The sequence below is a fragment of the Acinonyx jubatus genome, chromosome B1, assembly GCF_027475565.1.
Source record: "Acinonyx jubatus isolate Ajub_Pintada_27869175 chromosome B1, VMU_Ajub_asm_v1.0, whole genome shotgun sequence".
NCBI lineage: Eukaryota > Metazoa > Chordata > Mammalia > Carnivora > Felidae > Acinonyx > Acinonyx jubatus.
In genome coordinates this window covers 175,051,944-175,070,977 of record NC_069382.1, presented here as the reverse complement: position 1 = coordinate 175,070,977, position 19,034 = coordinate 175,051,944, and the positions used below count along the sequence as shown (strand labels likewise).

Sequence of the window (19,034 nt, the reverse complement as noted above, 5' to 3'; positions counted from 1 at the left end):
AGGCTCATTAAGGAAAAGACTTCATTTAAAAGTTGATTATTTTTCAATGCAAGGCCTATAATTAATGGAAAGTTATCAAACATAGTTCATAGAATTATAATTGCTTGTCACCAGAAATAATATCTAGCATGCATTATGTGTCAGGTATAGTTCAGAGTATTTTTTAGAATGTATTAATTAAGTCTTTCAAACAACTTCTTAGGTGAGAACTTATTTTCCCCAACTTGTATACGAGGAAGAAGAAAGGCTGAGTAACTTGTTCAAGTTCACTACTATGTGATAAGGCAGGCTTACGTATTGGAGTATTTGTACTTGACTACCTCTCTGCATGGCCTGTGCTATAACTTTCCATTCTTTCTGCTCACCTAGTCAATTCTTGGCCAGCAATGGCCATGGTACATAAATAGAGAGTGAATTTTATTCTCTTTATTCAGCTTGAGACCTACTTAGCGTAGCCTCTCAATGTCATCTATTTCCATGGCAAAATAAGCGTTTTTTGCTATATGTCCAATGTTAGACAGAGTTCATATTAGTCTATACCCAAAGGACAGTCCCACAATATTGTTACAGAAGCATCACTGAATTTTCCACTACGTAAAGTGCTGCTAGTTGACAAATATTTTTGAATAACTTTATCAGTAACTCCCATCAGATATAAAATCTCCTTCATCTTCCTCTCTGGAGTCAGTAAGTGAGAAAAATTATAAAAGAAAAAGATGTCGTCAAATGATAACCTAACATTTAATTGAGCATATCAATTTTACTGCTTTACAGAAAAGTTTTATTATTTACTATTAGTTATTATGAATATATCTGCTATATCAATATCAATGACACAAAATATCTTTAAGATATACAAACATTTATTTACTTAATATGGTTAACTTCCATAACAAAATTAACTACCAGTATGCCTACAGTATATATAAATGACGGCATAAAACTTGCCAATATACCTATACATAAGTTACTTGTAGTCTTTGTTAATGTGCTTGATTCAAATTTGATATTTAATAACTAGTGTTAGCATTTAAAATAACAACACTTTGCATACTGGAAGATTTAGAATATCATTCACTTATTTGATGGCATTTTTTGGCAGACATGCCTTCTTTTTCCCAGCTGTTTGCCTCTTGCATTTCTGTCTTCTGTCCACAACCCAGGGACTTCCTGAATTGTTTGAACCTGGGCAAGGTTTCACATTTAAGTTGAAACATTTTTTATAACTGTTGGGTTAAATGTTTCCTAAGGATTTAGAGAGATCATTTGCTATGTATTTGAATGAAGAGAAATTTAAAGTGTTTTGCTGGAATTTGTGTGTTTTTTTTTTGTTTCTGTTTTTGTTTTTTTTTAATGATGCGGTGGTAAAAAATATTTGAAACATCCCACAGCAAGAACTACAACTGGCGCATGTTTGGAAATGTATTTTTTGAAATTGGGACTGGGTAGAAAATTCAAGATTTGCAGTCGACAAACTAAGGATAATGGAGACACAAAAGTGAAACCAATATGAAGCAGAGATGCTCATAACACACGCACACAGTTTCTTGCATCCTTTTGTCTCAGTGCTATGTCTTTCAACTGTTCTATTATAGCAATTTATTTCTTTTTTAATTTTTGAAATGTTTTTATTTATTTTTGAGACAGAGAGAGACAGAGCATGAGCAGGGGAGGGGCAGAGCGAGAGGGAGACACAGAATCCGAAGCAGGCTCCAGGCTCTGAGCTGTCAGCACAGAGCCTGCCACGGGGTTCGAACTCACGGACTGTGAAATCATGACCTGAGCCGAAGTTGGACGCCCAACCGACTGAGCCATCCAGGTGCCCCTATAATAATGTGTTTCGTTCATCTTCCACTTTTGATTTTGGCTCAGGAAATGATCTCAAGGTCTCATGAGTTGGAGCCCTGCATCAGGCTCTGTGCTGACAGCATGGAGTCTGCTTGGGATTCTCTCTCTCTGACCCTCCCCACCCATGAACTCTCTGTCTCTCTCTCTGTCAAAATAAATAAACTTAAAAAAGGATTTTATTAATCAATATTCATTTTCTGACTCAGATATTTATATATCCTCTCAATTCAAACACCATGAGAAACACTTTTGTGAAATATACATTTAGAGTACATTTTATTTGGTCACCTATTCACTAAGTATTCATGAAGTTCCAATACCTCTTTTTTGCTTTTCTTTAAGTATAAATAAACTCAATATTCACCATGGTTGACAAATATTAGAAGTAGCAAGATGTTGATATGCATGTTTCTCAAAGTTCATGGGCACCTGGAAGTCCACAGAAGTCGCCCTGAGTCTAGGAATTTTTGAATATTTATTTTTAAGTTTCTAAAATTTTAACGATAAGCATATGTGCTTCTTACACATATCTATCTCTATCTCTATCTAGATATCTATATCTATGTCATCTATATCTATATCTATATCTATATCTATATCTGTATCTGTAACTATATCTAAACTTACCTATATATATATCTGAATATCTGGCTGACTACCATGAGTTTTTCCTTCCTTTGTGTGTCTCTGTGTGTATTCTTTTTGTTTTTAATAACCAAAGAGTAGCACTTAAATTATCATGAGATAATGTGAAAAAGTTATTAACTTTATACTGCACCAAGGGATTCCTGCTAGGTGAAGGCTGAATATTGTTTTGACACTTTGGAAACATTAAGGTTGTTTTTTTTTTTTTTTCATAGTATAAATACAGAAAACTGAGCAATAATTGACCCAGCCCCTAACACACAGAAATGTGAGCGTGACCAGGTTACATGAACCTGTGCTACAGAGGTCACTACCATCCCTGTATTTTTAGTAGTGGCCCATTTCAGCAAAACAGCACATCAATAAAAATAGTTTATAAATTTATTGGTTTTGCAGTATTTCTCCTTTTTAATTTGAAAATTGGTTTTGTTGGTGCATAAATGGTATAAGCATTAAAAGTTTATCTCTAAATATGTATACATATTTAAATAGTATTACAATAAAGTCTTCCTACTTGATCATCCAGGAAATGCATTTTGCTTTAAAAGTTAGCAAATAATAAGCAGATGTAGAAAAATATTTTACATATCAAAAAAGGGATGAATTATAATATTTAATGTAATATCAACATTTGCTATGATATGTACTTATATACTTAATGATAGGTAATATATGAGGTTTACATAAAATATAGAAATGACAATGTTTAAAAACGTATTGTAGGCTTAATTTTCTACCTATTAAAATATAAACTATTCTGTAGCTACCTTTCTAAAAAAAATGTCAATTTAACCATTTTGGTGTATCTGGCATTCCTCTAAAGTTATTGGGAAGTTTACAGAATACGACATGTAAAATGTATGGCTTAATATAAAAAAATGGGAACATATTTGAAATAGTCACCTTTGATTTAACCGTATGTTAAATGCATCAAATATAGTGTTAAAATTGAAGTCCTTATAAATCCTGAATAACAGTGTTCATCTTGGAGTTTAATTTCTTTATATATTACATTTAATTTCAGTAGCCTATTAAAAACTCAGAGGTAGAAGAGATGAAAAAGTATTGAGACTCAACTAAAATTTTTCCTGACTTTAGGCAAGTAGAGTTTATTTTAATGAAATTAATTCAATGAAAATAGAGTAGATATTACTGTTTTACAGGAATAGTTACAGAATTAATATGGTTTCTCAAGCCTGCTAAATGACTTACGGATGGAATAGGCCACTAAAAAATCACACTGCTGCTCTGCTCAACATTACTGTAGAGTTAAAAGTGAAAGGAAGTCATACAGTTTAAATCAATGTATATATTCTTGTGCTTTTCTATATTTCAGAATAAGCGCTTTTAACCAAGCGTATGGGAGAATTAAGAGTACAGACAATTGAAAACAAATCTAAGGAATTATAGAAAGTAATAAAGAGGTTGAAAAAATATGTCCAATGTAAGCAATTTTATTTATTTGTTTTTATATTTCAGATTTTTTTTTTATTTCTTCATAGTTACTTACTAGGAGTGACTGAAATCAAAAAAATATAATTGAGTCCCATCATCATGGAAATGGCTTTAAGAGAAAACTGGTCATATGAATATTATTGCTTTCCATTTTCAACCAGTAAACAGTGGCCATTGATAAATGGACTGCCACCAGTATGTCAAGAATGCTCAAGAATGTTAGATAATTCAACACGCATGTTCACAGGGAAAAAAAAAAACTGGAAAGTATCTTAGGTGAACGTCATGATTTCATCATACAGGACAAGTACAAAACCACCACCCATTCCTCTGAAAGCACTGGACTGTGCACCCTTGGAAAAAGCTTTCACTCCTTCGTGATGAACAATCTTCTTCCAACAGTACATGATGCCAGTTCCTTTGTGCCCTGACTGCATCATCATGTGGCCGTGAACACTGTCGAATGGATAGAAAGTCAACCCAGAAACCACTGTAACAGATTGTGCAATCATCCGGCTGATGAAGACACGAGTACTCTTGGGATCTGGAAGCAGTGTCATAGATACCAAAGTAGGCAGCTGAGTAGATGATAGTACCCCTACACAAGCACATTAAAGCCTTGGTACATTCCCTCAATCTCATCAGATTTGTAGATCCTAACCAGGCAGTCATCAAGACCTCTGAATTCCCTTTCAGCTCCAAGTTTGCTCACATCGGGTATGGGCAAAATCAAGAGGGTACACAAAACACCAGGAAGCGGTCCCAGGGGCAGCACCTGATGCCAGATTCCCTGCAAAGTAGCACCAAAACTGGGTTTTCTTGTCCACACCACCCAGGAAGATCTGCTTATGTTTACCTTGGGGGCAAAATTGAGAGGCTGGGTGGAGAAGTAGCTGATGACATTGGCCAGGTTACCAGGCCAGAAGGACACCATCTGCTCCCTGGGGATGTGAACCACACAGCCTACAATACACTTGTATTGCTTATCTGTGACGATTTGCTTGCTTGCATACTGCACCTGCAGCAGCAGCTTCACTCCCTCGGTGGGCACTACTGCAGCCCCTCTACCCACCAAGAGCTCTTTAGTGAAGGACAGAGTGCAGCGCCATCTGTCAGGTTGAAAGGAAAGAAGAGATGGGTGACAGCTGGGACTCCAGTAGCAACCTGCTGGGGCTCTGGGGCTCTGGGCTCCAATGTAAACAATCTTAACTGGTGTAAAGTTACATTGAGATTTTTTTTCCTCAATACGTAAGAAAGCAAGAATAAGTTAAATCTTTCAATCCGAGGGAGAGCAAAGAACCTCAGATTTAGTTAACAATGGATATATACCACCCATGGTCCATATATTAAAACAGTCAAATAGAGTTCCTGTTGGATTAAATGATCTCAAACACATAAAGCCCTGGAACACCCATGCACAGCACTTGGTTCTCAGTAAGTTTTAGTCCTTCTTCTTCCCTTTTTTTCCTTTTCCAGCCTAATATTGTGACCATTTGAAATAAAAGACTTTTTTTTCCCATTGCATATGACAAATGATTTTGTTTAGTATCATCATAATAAAACAATATGGACACTTTATGCACAAGTATATTTTCCACATGCATAGATTCTGAAACTTATGAACACTGGACTACCTGAAAGTCTGTACAAAAATATTAGGTAAGATGGGGAGAAGAAAATAGTATGCAGTGGTTTATCCTAAGAGAGAGAATAAAGTCATCATCATGAAGCTATTATATGGCCACATTTCCCCTGATCATGATTTTCAAAGAACTGGGCGTGGTTTATCAAAATTGAGAATTCCTGTGTGAATGCAAAGTTATACAGATCTGATGCTACCCACGCAAATGGTGGAAAAGCAGTAAAAATATTAATGGTTGTGAAAAAATAGGGTTTCAATAAAAGACATTTTAATATGAAAGTTTACAAACTTTAATATGAAAGTTTACTAACAAAGAAGTTAGTGAACTAGGAGACACTGGGAGTCTATGAAAGAAGTCCCTGATTATATGTTAGTACTTTGTAGTGGACGATAAGGATGAAAATGTAAGTAATAGACTTTATATCAGAAATTGCGTCTTCATGATCTGACCTGGTTTCTTTACATTTTCTGACCTCCTTTCCTTACTCCAAAAGCATTCTCTGTCCTAACCTATTTAACTCATAAACCACCTATTATGTAAGTTTCAGATTTCATGGGAAGGACACTATATTTCAGAGTAGGACACAATTTACAGAGTAAACACATAGCAACGAAGACATGATATTTAGATGTGAGAACAGAATGTCACCAGTGCTCAGGTTATGGAACTGGCTGGTTTGGAAGAAAAAACACTGTAACTAGTGCTAAGAAACATTTAAACAGTGAAAGTAGCACAAGAAGGTCAGAGCTACTTACAGGTAGCCACTTGTTACTTGTTACTAGTTACTAATTATATATATATATATATTTTTTTAAAGTGTTCTGGGGGCACCTAGGTGGCTCAGTCACTTGGGCATCCTACTTCCGCTCGGGTTATGATCTTGTGGTTCGTGAGTTCAAGCCCCACCTCAGGTTGTATGCTGACAGCTCAGAGTCTGGAGCCTGCTTCGGATTTTGTGTCTCCCTCTCTCTCTGCCCCTCCCCAGCTCATGCTCTGCTTTTCTCTCTCTCTCAAAAATAAACATTTAAACAAAATTAATAAGAAAAGGTGTTCTGGTTTTGTTAGATCTATTTTATAATTAGCCCCAAGTCCTTTCTTTCATGTGGAATATCTTAAATGTGTATGTGTGTGTGTGTGTGTGCGCGCGCGTGTGTGTGTGTGTGTGTGTAAATACAACATAGGCAATAGCATATGAATGTGCACATGGATATGCACGTATGATGGAACATGGACACAAGGCAGCTGTTTGCAATGCTTTGTCTGCCATTGGGTCGGTGTTCAATGCGATGTGCTGCTTGTATGGGCACTGTTAATAAAAATATGATTTGCCTTCACATATTCCAAATTACATAATAAGGTCAAATGCCAATTTGGAAATAGGTCATCAATCCAGCCATTCCTTGAATCCAATAGTTTTAGAATGCTGTATATCCTTTGTTCTAAATTGAAATTAGAAAGAAATATAATGAAATGGACATAAAAGGCAAAAGGTCACGTAGCACCCTCTGAGATGCGTAGTGGGCTTTCTGTGGGATAGGAGAAAAACAGTCTTTAGTGATGCTACAAATGTCTTTTTATTTATTTTTTTTTAATTTTTTTAATGTTTATTTACTTTTGACAGAGAGAGAGAGAGAGAGAGAGAGAGACAGGGCATGAGCAGGGAGGGGCAGAGAGAGAGGGAGACACAGAATCCGAAACAGGCTCCAGGCTCTGAGCTGTCAGCACAGAGCCCGACATGGGGCTCGAGCTCACAGACTGTGAGATCATGACCTGAGCCCAAGTCGGACGCTCAACCGACTGAGCCACCCAGGTGCCCCTACAAATGTCTTTTTAAAAGGTGGCTGACGCTGTCAGATGTTGTAGTTGAGAAATCCATGTAATGTCATGTGCTGTTGAATGCAAGGACAAAGTACTGACTTCGCTGCCCAAAGTGGGACTGTTATATGAATAGGATACTTCTATTTCTAGGTCTGTCTCTCGAAATTTTTGAAAGAATGCTAGCATATCAAAAAATATACCTCATTTTTTAAGAAGATATTTTTAGTAGTTCTTGATATGCTAAATTAAATTAATTCGAAGGAAATACTTTGCATTATAGTTCCTGTTAGCATTCAGAAAATGTAAGCAGAGTTGGGGAATGAAAAGTTATTGTGGAAGTCTGCTATGTAACTAGAAGCAAGACCTTAAGATGTTAATATGCGAAGTCCTTGTACATTTTATTGAAGCTTCTTAGGAAAATGAGTTGTAAGAATTTGCCACTGATTGAGCAGAAAGATGATGTTGCTCAAAATTTTAATAAACAAAATTAAATACATTTCTGAGAAGAAATCACTGGTACTTTTAATTATATGAATGAGGCCTATCACTATATGGTTTTATGAACTACATTCCTAAAAGATACAGACTTTGTAAAATGTGAAATAAATACATGTACTTTTTTCTCTACCAAATTATAAGGGCACTTCTAGAGCTCCAAAAAACGTGTTTGTATACTTTTCTACAATGTCTCTGGCTGCTACCCCGCAACTCAAATTGTTTTATTTTTCTCATTTCTCAGTGTCTTGTTTATGAGGAGTTATCAATGTCTAAAATATCTGCAAAACTTTTAAAAATGCAACAAATTGAGGGTATCATCTAACAGCAGAGGCAAATGGTCAATGTAGACAAACAAGGAAAAGCAGCAAGGTTAGGGAAAGATTACTGTATATTTCACAGTGTCAAACATTCAGTCAGTTCAATAAATAATACAACAAATGTGAAATCTACAATGTCAACGAGAGACGGAGGCTGGGGATATTACAGACTGACATTCCTGTAATTAAGGAATGAAAAAAATAGCAACATTTCAGGACATAACAAAGTACACCATCTGGGCCTGCCAACTATAAATATTAAATATGGAAAAAGAAAGGACAAACAAAGCTAATATAAGCATCAAGTCATTTTGCAAATTCATAAAGAATCAAAGAAAATCAAAGAATCATTATAGCCTCTAAATGCTTCTAAGGGTAATTTGTTGATAAAAGGAGTTGGCATCACTTCATAATTTACAAAGGAAGATAGAAGACAGATGTCAGAAGCAGATGTACACTTCCCAGAAAGGGGAAGAAGGAACGCTGAAGCAAATCAGGATCATTTGCAAAATAGAAATCAAATAAAATGGAAAAAAAAATAAGGACTGAAAAAGCACTTCTACAGAGTTGGCTTAGTCTTCCTATCAAACTGATGCAAATCTCCAGGTCATAGCTCTCAAATTTGGAAGTACATTGGTTGAATAGACAAGTTATTGCTTTCCTACTCAGTGCATAGCATTACGCCAGGTCAGAAAGACACTTGGAGGCAAAGAGGACAACTGGCTGCAGAGACCTCAAGGGAGGACCATTTACAAAGTGTACAAGTGTTCACACAAGTCAGAGTGTGTTGATAAATTCTTCACAAGATGGTGGGACAAGTGTGGTTCTCGTACCTATCCATCAGCCATTAACTCAACTATCCATTCTCTATCCATCCATCTGCAAATAATTGAGATCTTATTCTAATTATAACCTGAGATACAATATATTGAGAGTATTTTAGAGGTCAAACAGATATAATAAAAAGATAATTTATTTCAAATAAGAGCTCTTTATCAGATTTGAAACATTGGATCTCAGTCATTCTTTATTTAAATGCATAAAAGCAAACTCTACTTATCTAATATACCTCCTAAGTATTTAAAAGAGTAAAATGAGAGCAACTGTACTTTCTACTTCCTTAGATCATATATTTTATATATATGTGTATAACACACATATACACTTCTGTGTATATGTTAACATGCATATACATGAAGCAAAAATATAAGTCTATATGTGTAATATATATTGTATATGTGTGCATATATGTTGAGATAGAGGTGAAATATATTTATTCTTAGATTCAGCAATAGAATTGTCCATACACACATCATCATATATAGATGATTTTCAGCTGACAAAGTATTTGAGACTCAGCAAAGCTGATCACAACTTTAATATAAAGATATATATATATATATATACATATATATATATAGTCATAGAATCATTTGCTTTTACACCTCTTACCTTTCGTCACTCAAAGCAAGTAAACAATGTGACTGAGAAAGATTTTAACAACTGGTAATATTGATCACACGTGCCCTCTCTTTTTCTTCTTAGTGACCCTAGTGATCTTCATCTTTCAGGACCAGCTGTTCAAGTCCAGTCTATTCCACTTAGTCCTTCTTAGAAAGACAGGTTCAAACACATCCTCTTAGCCCTTGAACTTGCAAAACAGTTAATGTCAATTTATCCCTTTGTAAACTAACATTATGAAAAAGACAGAGGCTTGGGAGAAAATATTGCATAAAAAGAAACACACAGTTGATTCTATTTAGTAAATGTGTTTTTAGTTTACTGCCAGAGGTTTACAGGCAGGGGTTTATTTGAAGCATATATCAAACCATACTTAATAAAAGCCCAAACAACCGTGTAAAATTCATCTATATAATCTATAGATATAAACACTTCCAAAGCTCTGGCTTTATTGAGCTATTACTATTTGAGGTATATTGAATGAGGTAGTGGAACTGCCAGGTTTATAACAACATGAGTTCAGCTATGGGAAGTCACGAGTTATACTTTCATGGGCTGTCAGTACAATCACTAAATGGGAAACACCATATACATACCATTGGTCTCCAAAGAACTAACTGAAAATAGGCTTAGCGCAAATCCACATTAATATGTGCAATCTGTGATGTGTGTGTGCACCTAAACATGTATCGTGTTTTTCCAGGGGCAGTATTGGTTTATACTTACTGTCTTGGTATAATTATTAATAGTGCTTCCTTTCATGTACATATAGGCATGTAATGGACAAACTGAATAGCTCGCACATTGTATCACTTTCTTCTCTGAGACTACTTCTTTTCAAGCATATCAGCATGTTTACATGAAAATATATATATTTACACTCATGTAGGCACACACACAAGCATAGATTTACAGAAATATATGTACTTACACGCACTAGTAGAGAGTTCTTTATATCATAATAGTTCACGGGTATAGTTTTTGGCACATAGATTTTTCCTTCTAATTCTATATGCGACATTAGTCACTATGTTAGGATATTTTTTGTCTTCAACTGAAAATTCTGATTTAAGAAGGAAGATAGTGACATGCACAGGAAGGAGATGTCTGGAAGTAATAAATCTATTTTTGTTCGGTGAAGCTGTGGGACTGATTAATAGTAAGAACTATAAGGTGCAACTTGCAAATGAAAATGCTTTTGAGACGGGGCACCTGGGTGGCTCAGTTGGTTAAGCTTCCAACTGCAGCTCAAGTCATGGTCTCACAGTTCGTCAGTTCCAGCCGCGCATCAGGCTCTGTTCTGACAGCTCTCAGCTCAGGGCCTGGAGCCAGCTTCAGATTCTGTCTCCGTCTCTCAGCATCCCCCCTCCACTTGCTCTCTCTCTTTCTCTCTCTCTCTCTCTCTCTCTCTCTCTCTCTCTTTCTCTCAAATATAAATAAAACATTAAAAAAAAAGAAAAGAAAATGCTTCTGAAGCCACTAGATGAAGCTGGAAGTCTACCTACCTAAAGGAAGTAAAGGTAAGTTGTTTACAAATGTATTCCGTGTACGTGACATAGGGTTTAACTTTTGCAAGACCTTTCAAGAGATGCATTTAGCAAATGGTGTTGGAGAATCCACTCTATCACTTCTAAGTTAAAGTCTTTTTTTTTTTTTTAGACACTTAAAATGTGTTAAGTGTCGCTGGATGCCACATCAGTAAACTAGAAGAATAAAAGGCAAAACAATTTGTGAAACATGTTAGGGACCATTTCCTTCCCATTTTGAATAAAAGGAGGTAATCTGAAAAAAAAAATGTAAAGGTCTAGGAAACAAGCTACTGTGGATACAGTAGCAACAATAAGTTTCTTACTGATTGTCCAAAAATATTTGGCCTGGATAAATATCTCACATACTTTCTTTTTTAGTTCCCCTATGACTATTAAACAAAACAAAACAAAACAAAACAAAACAAAACAAGACCTACCTCCACTACCCCACCCACATAAATCAATTCAGTGCTCCTATTGTTTCCCTGTGCTGCTACCAGTCTTATCAATATTCCTCTAAATACCCTCATCTGCATATCTACCACCAGTTCTGTCTCAAGAAAAAAAAAAAAAAAAGTCTAGAAAATATAAAGTAACTACTCCCGTTACCTGACAAACAAGGTAGTGAGGAAAAGCAACAAATCACCCAATTCATTGCCCATAACGTTGAGAGGGGGAGTGGGGGAGGATAATGGTGATAAGGGTTGGGCAACAGAATTCAACAGGTATATAATGGATTTAAAATGTGTTTGCTAGCAGAAGCAGTGATCTAAATTTCATAAACAGTTGGATTAGAGGACTGTCAACTGAGGAAATTGCAAGGGGCACATCGATCCAGAAAAGCAACATTGGAGGGACAAGAATTGGTGGTTAAGAGACTTCCTAAGGAGACATAAGGATTCTGTGTGTGTGTGTGTGTGTGTGTGTGTGTGTGCATTGTTTCTTTCTTTTTCTTGAATGATATAATTAATTTGGAGAACTCCTTACCATCTTTCCCTTACAGTATGCTTTCTCTTTCGAATATGATGTGAAGAGTGCCCCAGGAAGTAAGCAGTACATATTCATATTTGAAGTTGAAACTCTTGTATCTTGCTTAGCTATGATCCCGTGGCAAGATATGTTCTGAAGCCATAACAATCTGTGAACACGCTCTTAAGTTGGCCTCTCCCTAAACTGTAAAACCTAATTATAGTTACTGCTTCAATAATGTAGTTCCGAAGAAACAACTTATGAATGACAGAATGATTGCTCATATACATAATTCTTTAATGTGATGTAGTTGACATAAACACAGTGTAACCACAGGAATGACAAAATAATTGACAAGTTATTTTCAAAATGAGAATTATTATGTTGAGTTGGATGTCCATTAAAAGTTGATTCTAAATTCAAGGCTTGGTATTGAAAATTACTTCAAGGATTTAAAAAGTCATTTCATTTCTGCATGTATTTGCAAATATAAGTATTTTATATAACTTTCTATATGTTAATGAAAATTTCTGTATTTTATGTTTTCTAAATGACCAATGGATTTTGCTGTTTGCCTCACTGAAAGATGAAAGAATTAAAGTTAAGAGTAAATATATATATACATTTCTTAAAGCAAGTACCTCACCAATAGTAAGCTTTCATATATATTAGGTTATTAAAAGAATTTTATATTTCTAAACCTAGTTTTTGTTCACTTCTTTATAGTACTTAATCATGATATCAATTAATTAAAACATCAATAAAATATTTTTGGTGGTCTTAAAATAGTATGCAGAACAATACAATGATACAATCTCAGTTTATGCTCTGTTTCTTCCAAAAACTTAAAATTTCATATACCCCGTCCTCCCCATTAAGCAAACCAGTGTTTTTCATTTTATCAAATGCAGGTCAGAATACATTTTTTAATTCTCTAAAATTGAACATCTTTTCAAAGTATATGCTCAATGTTATAGATATATTTCTACAAATTAATACATATCTGCCATTATATATATATATATATATATGAATGTTAAGAGCCTCATCATCACTGCATATAATCAAGAGACTATACCAGATTTCTGAAGACAGTCTCAAAGAAGAGTTCCCAAACATCTTGAACATTTTGCATCATTAAAATTATCATTTCAACTCAGAGTGATGACTTTGAAAGAGTCTACATCACATATTTGGATGTGTGTGATTCACTCCCTGGGAGTTGGGCTAAACAGACACTATTTGAGTGACTCATTGAGGAACGGGGTACTGAAGAGTAAAGGTTCAGATTGAGAGCTGTGACAAAGGCTGTGAAGAATGCCAGCAACCAAGATCTTGAGCCAAGAAAATAGTTGTACCAGAAACCTAAATTTCAAAATGACTATGACAAAGGTTAGTAAACAACAAAGTCTTAGAGAACAAGGCTGGTGATTGATGTTAGAATCATAAAACAAACAATTTGAAGATACAGTCCTGGTTTAAGCTGCTTAGAAATTACTTGCATCTATTGTAAATTGAACAGAAAACTCATTGAGGTCTGTCTCCTTCTTGTAAACCACAACCACCCCTCTTCCAGGCTCATCCTTCTCCTTTTCTATTGTTTTTTTTTTTTTTTCTCTCCTCAGGGCTTATCAGCTTTGTATACTCCATAACTTATATATTTATATTTTTAGGGGAGGCAACTACAAGAAATGTTCAGTCAAAAAGGTAGAAAACAAGAGGGCCTTGTTAAAGGAGAAGACTGTGCTACATAACATAGAAAATAAACTCAGAGATCCAGAATTATCTGTGAGAATAAAAGGAAGAGGAGGAAAGAGAGCAGAAGTTTTGTGAGGGTGGTGGCTTCCACACTGCATGATAAACCCAATGGTTTATCCCTCACACAAGCTCCACAATAAAAACAGTAGTGATTTTACTAGAATTTAACACATCCACTCATGATTGGTATAAGTGACTTTCTTCTGTAACTCCTGAAGAGCTGGTTTCACATTGCTGGACAGAGGTAACACTCAAGGACTGAAGAATACAAACAGAGATATAACCCTGAGACTAGAAATCATGTAAAAATACACACAGATTCAGGAAGTGGCTTCTGAAAGCTTTGGATATCAAAGACACCTTTCCCTTTAAGGTTTTCAGCAAAATACCCATTTTTTTTAAAGAAAGATGTTTCTGTTTATTTATTTATTTTGAGAGACACAGAGAGAGACAGAGCGAGTGTGAGTGGGCAAAGGGCAGATAGCAAGAGAGAGAGACACAGAGACAGAGACAGAGAATCCCAAGCAGGCTCTGTGTCGTCAGTGCAGAGCCTGATGTGGGGCTTGAGCTCAAGAACTGTGAGGTCATGATCTGAGCTAAAATCAAGAGTGGGATGTGCTCCTCCAATATTTAAAATGTTCACTGAATTTAGGAGCATGGAATAGGTCTTTAATTCCTGATTTGGTAAAATACTGCCTCTTCAAGATTCTCTATAAAAGGGAAGAAAATATAAACTATTGTAAGAATGTGATGTTTTTGAAACCTTTAAATTGGCTTTCTCAAACATAATCACCAGTTGTCCACTCAAATGAAATATTTGGTGATGAATTTACGTGTTTCATTTGTTGTTTGTTTGTTTGTTTGTTATTAAATAAGCTTACTGAAATTAAATGGTGTAGGTAAGCAACCACAGTTGAATAGGTACAATTTGAAATGAGGGATTATTTTAATAGTTCTATTTTTGTGTGTTCTTTTCCTAATGTATAGTTACTGTAATTATCTACAAAGGAGTAAAAACAATTTAAAACTAACAATATTGAAATCTTTTCAGTTTAAATTGTGAACTGTTCCTATAATAGAGTTCAGTACAAAGATTTTAATGTCAAATATGAAGACTAAACTACCATCCAATTTGAGAACACTTTTGCTATTTTCTATATACATTTTTTGAAAAAGTAATTGAGAGTTCAATCCCCAAATGTTCTCTTGCTTTTTTCAAAATCACTGTAGCTGTTCTTGATGATTTATTCATACTCACAAATTTCAGGATATTCTGTCAATTTCTGTATGAAATTATTTGGATTACTAGAGGATACTGATGGCTTGAAAATGTGCCGGTCTCCATGTATTTTAGATCCACTTTTATTTCTTTCAAGAAAATGTCATACTTTTCCCAGAAAAGTTTTACACACACTTCATTTGTTATTTCTAGTGATCTTTTGGTTTCTGGGCTTGGTTTCAAATTTTTTTGTTTTTTTTTAATTGTTTATTTTCTTATCACCTATTTCAGACAAAATTTTAAAGCTTTTTTTAATATAATTTATTGGCAAATTATTTTTAAAGTTTTTAAAATTTTTATTTTTGTATGTTTTCAATTTCTTACCCCTTTCTTCCTTGAATTTTATTGATAAGCTCTGTTATCTGCTTTTTGAAAGGTATGCACTCCTTTAATAATCATTTAGCAGCAACCTCTTAATTTTTAACTTATGAACTTGATTTTACCAAGTCCTAATGTAATCAATATCTCTTATCTCCCTATGAAAAAATAAAGGAATTTTAGAATGCTTCGACAATTTCCTCCCTTCCAGCTATGCTATCTGGAATTTGAAGCCCTTTATGTTTTCAATTTTAAATAAAACCTATTTTTATTCAGTCGATGATTAATTATATTCACCAAAGACTTACCAATTTTTTTATACATGCTACATGCATTTCAATTTTTCCTGCTGGATTTATGTACTTTAGCAATTTATCTGGTGGACCCATGAGTGATACTCACTTTTTATTCTAAAATATCTGTATACAACTCTTCATTCCTGAAAGATAACTGATCTGGGTATAGAATTCTAGTTTAATGAATATTTTCTTTAAGTTTTTGATGAGAATTCTTTGGCCAACCTTATTAACACATTTATAGGCAATCCATTTATTATCTCTAGTCACTGCTAATATCTCTTTGAAAATATGAATTTTATTTTTTAATATCTTACTTTAGACTCAGCATGCATGTTTCTATAAAGACTCATGTCTTTCTTCAAATCTAGACAATTGTAAAACTTTATAACTTCTAGGAATGCCTTTTCTCTATGCTACCCTTCGGGCACTCAGTAAATGAATTCCTTATGGGCTCTCAACTTTATGCAAGAAGTTCAATGGGGACTGTGCCTTGAATGGGTAAAACTTCTCCTGCCCTCGTCACTATGAGATTTCAGCTTTCAATTCAGATGTCAAAGCTCTAATGTCCTGTTGTCGCTTCATTTTTTTTCTGATAGTACTCTATTTTAAAAATTAAAAATATTTTAGTCTCCACTGTACTTCTACATAATTTTAGTGAGAATAAGACCAAATCCAGTCAATTCCTTTGGCCATATATTTATTCATGTGTTTTTCTAAATTGTAAACAGCCACAATACAGAAAATACTTAGCTTTCTTCCAACTGAAAATGACCAAAAAAAGTCAAAACATTAAATCTGTGTAGTAAATTGCTTCTTGCCATATAGCTTCTTCTCAGCTCAGTTAAGTTTAAAGATATGTTGGCTTTTTTTCTTTTGTCTCCCCAGCAGGTTGACTGTGTCTTTTTCTTCTTTTTTTTTTCTTTCTTTTTATTTTTTTTAATACCCTTTAACCCAACTGTTTAGGAAGGACAAGGCAACTTCTTAAAATTCTGCCTATGTTCTCAGGAAATGTCATTCATTTGGCAGAGATCCCAATGTGTAGCACAGCTTGATTCTCCTTCATAGTCCCCAAAACAGCCAGGCCTGATACTAGGAAGCTCTTTCAATGACAGGCATTCATTTATCTGAACTTAATCTGAACTTAGAGAATATGGTGGTGTGTGTGTGTGTGTGTGTGTGTGTGTGTGTGAGTGTGATGTACTTTGAGAGGCACATTTAATGTCTCTCTGCAACCAGTCAGTGTTTCTTCTCTAAAACTTGTTTTATGTAATAAAATGGTGTTAAGGGGATTTCTTTTCTTTATATTTTGGTGGAAGCCCTGAAGTGTCTGAATGAAAAAAAAAAAAGTTTTAAAACATTTTAGGTAGTGTCCTTGTTTTAAAGTTGGTGTTTAATCAGAAAGTAGACCTTAAAGTTAACTCCTATTTAACTTCAATTTAGAAAAAAGGGACAAAAGTAAAAATGACATGGTGTAAATTTTAATGACAAGATTTTATATAGAAACACTACGGGACCTCTTAAAATTTTACATTAGGAGCTTTTCAAATCAAACCAAAATTCCACAATTGTAGATTCTAAAAACATGTCTTGCTCTATGTTAATCAGTATATTATAAACTTAATTTGTGCATACGCTTTCACTTATTACAAAATCTTATTTTATAAAGAAAAATATTACTTCAGAAGCAGAAGCTCTAGGTCAAATCCTGTATCCCACCATTTCCTACTTGTGAAAATATGAGCAAATGACTTAGGTTTTCTGTGCCTCTTTCTCCTCTATCTTCTATAAGGGTAGAAGTAATGGGTAGAAGTCGTATTCATCTCAGAGTAATTTTGAAGAATGACTTAATCAATTGCTCACTGAGTACACACTAATTGTTAGCTCTTAGCTGCTACTAGTGTTTCTAGGCTATTTTCACCCCCAAAGTCTATCAGTTGCAAAGAATGTTGCTTTCTTTAATTAAACTCCCTTTGTAAAGTCAAATTTTTGTTATGAAAAGGTATTATATATTTAGCATTTCATATTTCTTATTTACTTTAATTTTGTTATCTATTTATTATGTATATTATTGAGTATAGTTAACATATTTCTTACTTAAAAAAACTGTTTTGTCTTATTTAACAATTGCCAAGGGCATTTTCTATTTTACAGTTCTACAGTTCTATATAATCCATATTATATCTGGGCTCAGTGATGTTACTGGGAAAATTTACTCCAATGAATGAGCTAAAAGCAATCCTTAGACAAAGTCACCTCTCTGTCGTCATTGCCCTTCTTGTAGTCAAAACAATGTTTGTTTGACAAAATTTCTATCTTATAAACCTTCTCTCATTGCAAATATAACACTTTTTCAGTAAAAATCTGAATCTCTATGTATATACCATATAAATTCTAGTCATAATGTGGGCTTCCATTGCATTTGGTGATTTTATTTATTGATTTAACTAAATCTCTTTGGCCACTGTTGAGTTATCTTGTCATAATATTTCATACAATGGGGAAATGTTAAATCTGTAAAGTGATTTTAACATTATATTGAAAGTCATAATTATCTGTATTCTGACAACAGAAAGCTCATAATAAAATTTAATAGATTTCTTTCTAGCGATACTAAAACATACACAAATATGACCTATATAAGTATATATACATATGTATATATTTTAAATATCTCATATTATTTATTGCTTTAACACTACAATAGCAACAACATCCCAAGATCATTCGATATTTTAATATCATTATTACAATGGACTTTTAGTTTTCTATTCTATTTATATTTATAATTATCTAAATAAAAATTATCTTCTATTGTCCAAAGTTTTTAGTATATAAATAGTGTTCAAAAGAGAAATTTAAGATTACATGTAAATAAATATTTGTATACATATAAAATTCTTTTTCAGTCTTTTTCAGGTTCTTGAGTAAAAGCCTTAAGGAATTTATCTTTTCTTGTTAAAGAATACAGACATCCGATCCAATGAGCATTGCTCCAAGTGACAGTTTTTGGCACAGCTGGAAGATTTCTTTGTAATATCCTATATTCTGCTATGTTTCCTTGATTAAAGGATTGTAGATTCATCGAAGAATATTTCAAAAATACAGAAACTTTAAATCAATTTCCCACCAATATGCATTAAATTAATATATTTGCATTGCTTTTTCAATGCCTAGATACTACTGATTTTATTTTCTGG

At 34.1% G+C, this 19,034-nt stretch overlaps 1 pseudogene; it reads right to left on the bottom strand.

Annotated features, from left to right (window-relative positions):
- Nucleotides 1–3,203: 3,203 nt before the first annotated feature.
- Nucleotides 3,204–19,034, bottom strand: part of LOC128314286 (ADP/ATP translocase 2-like) — a 35,790-nt pseudogene continuing 19,959 nt past the window's right edge.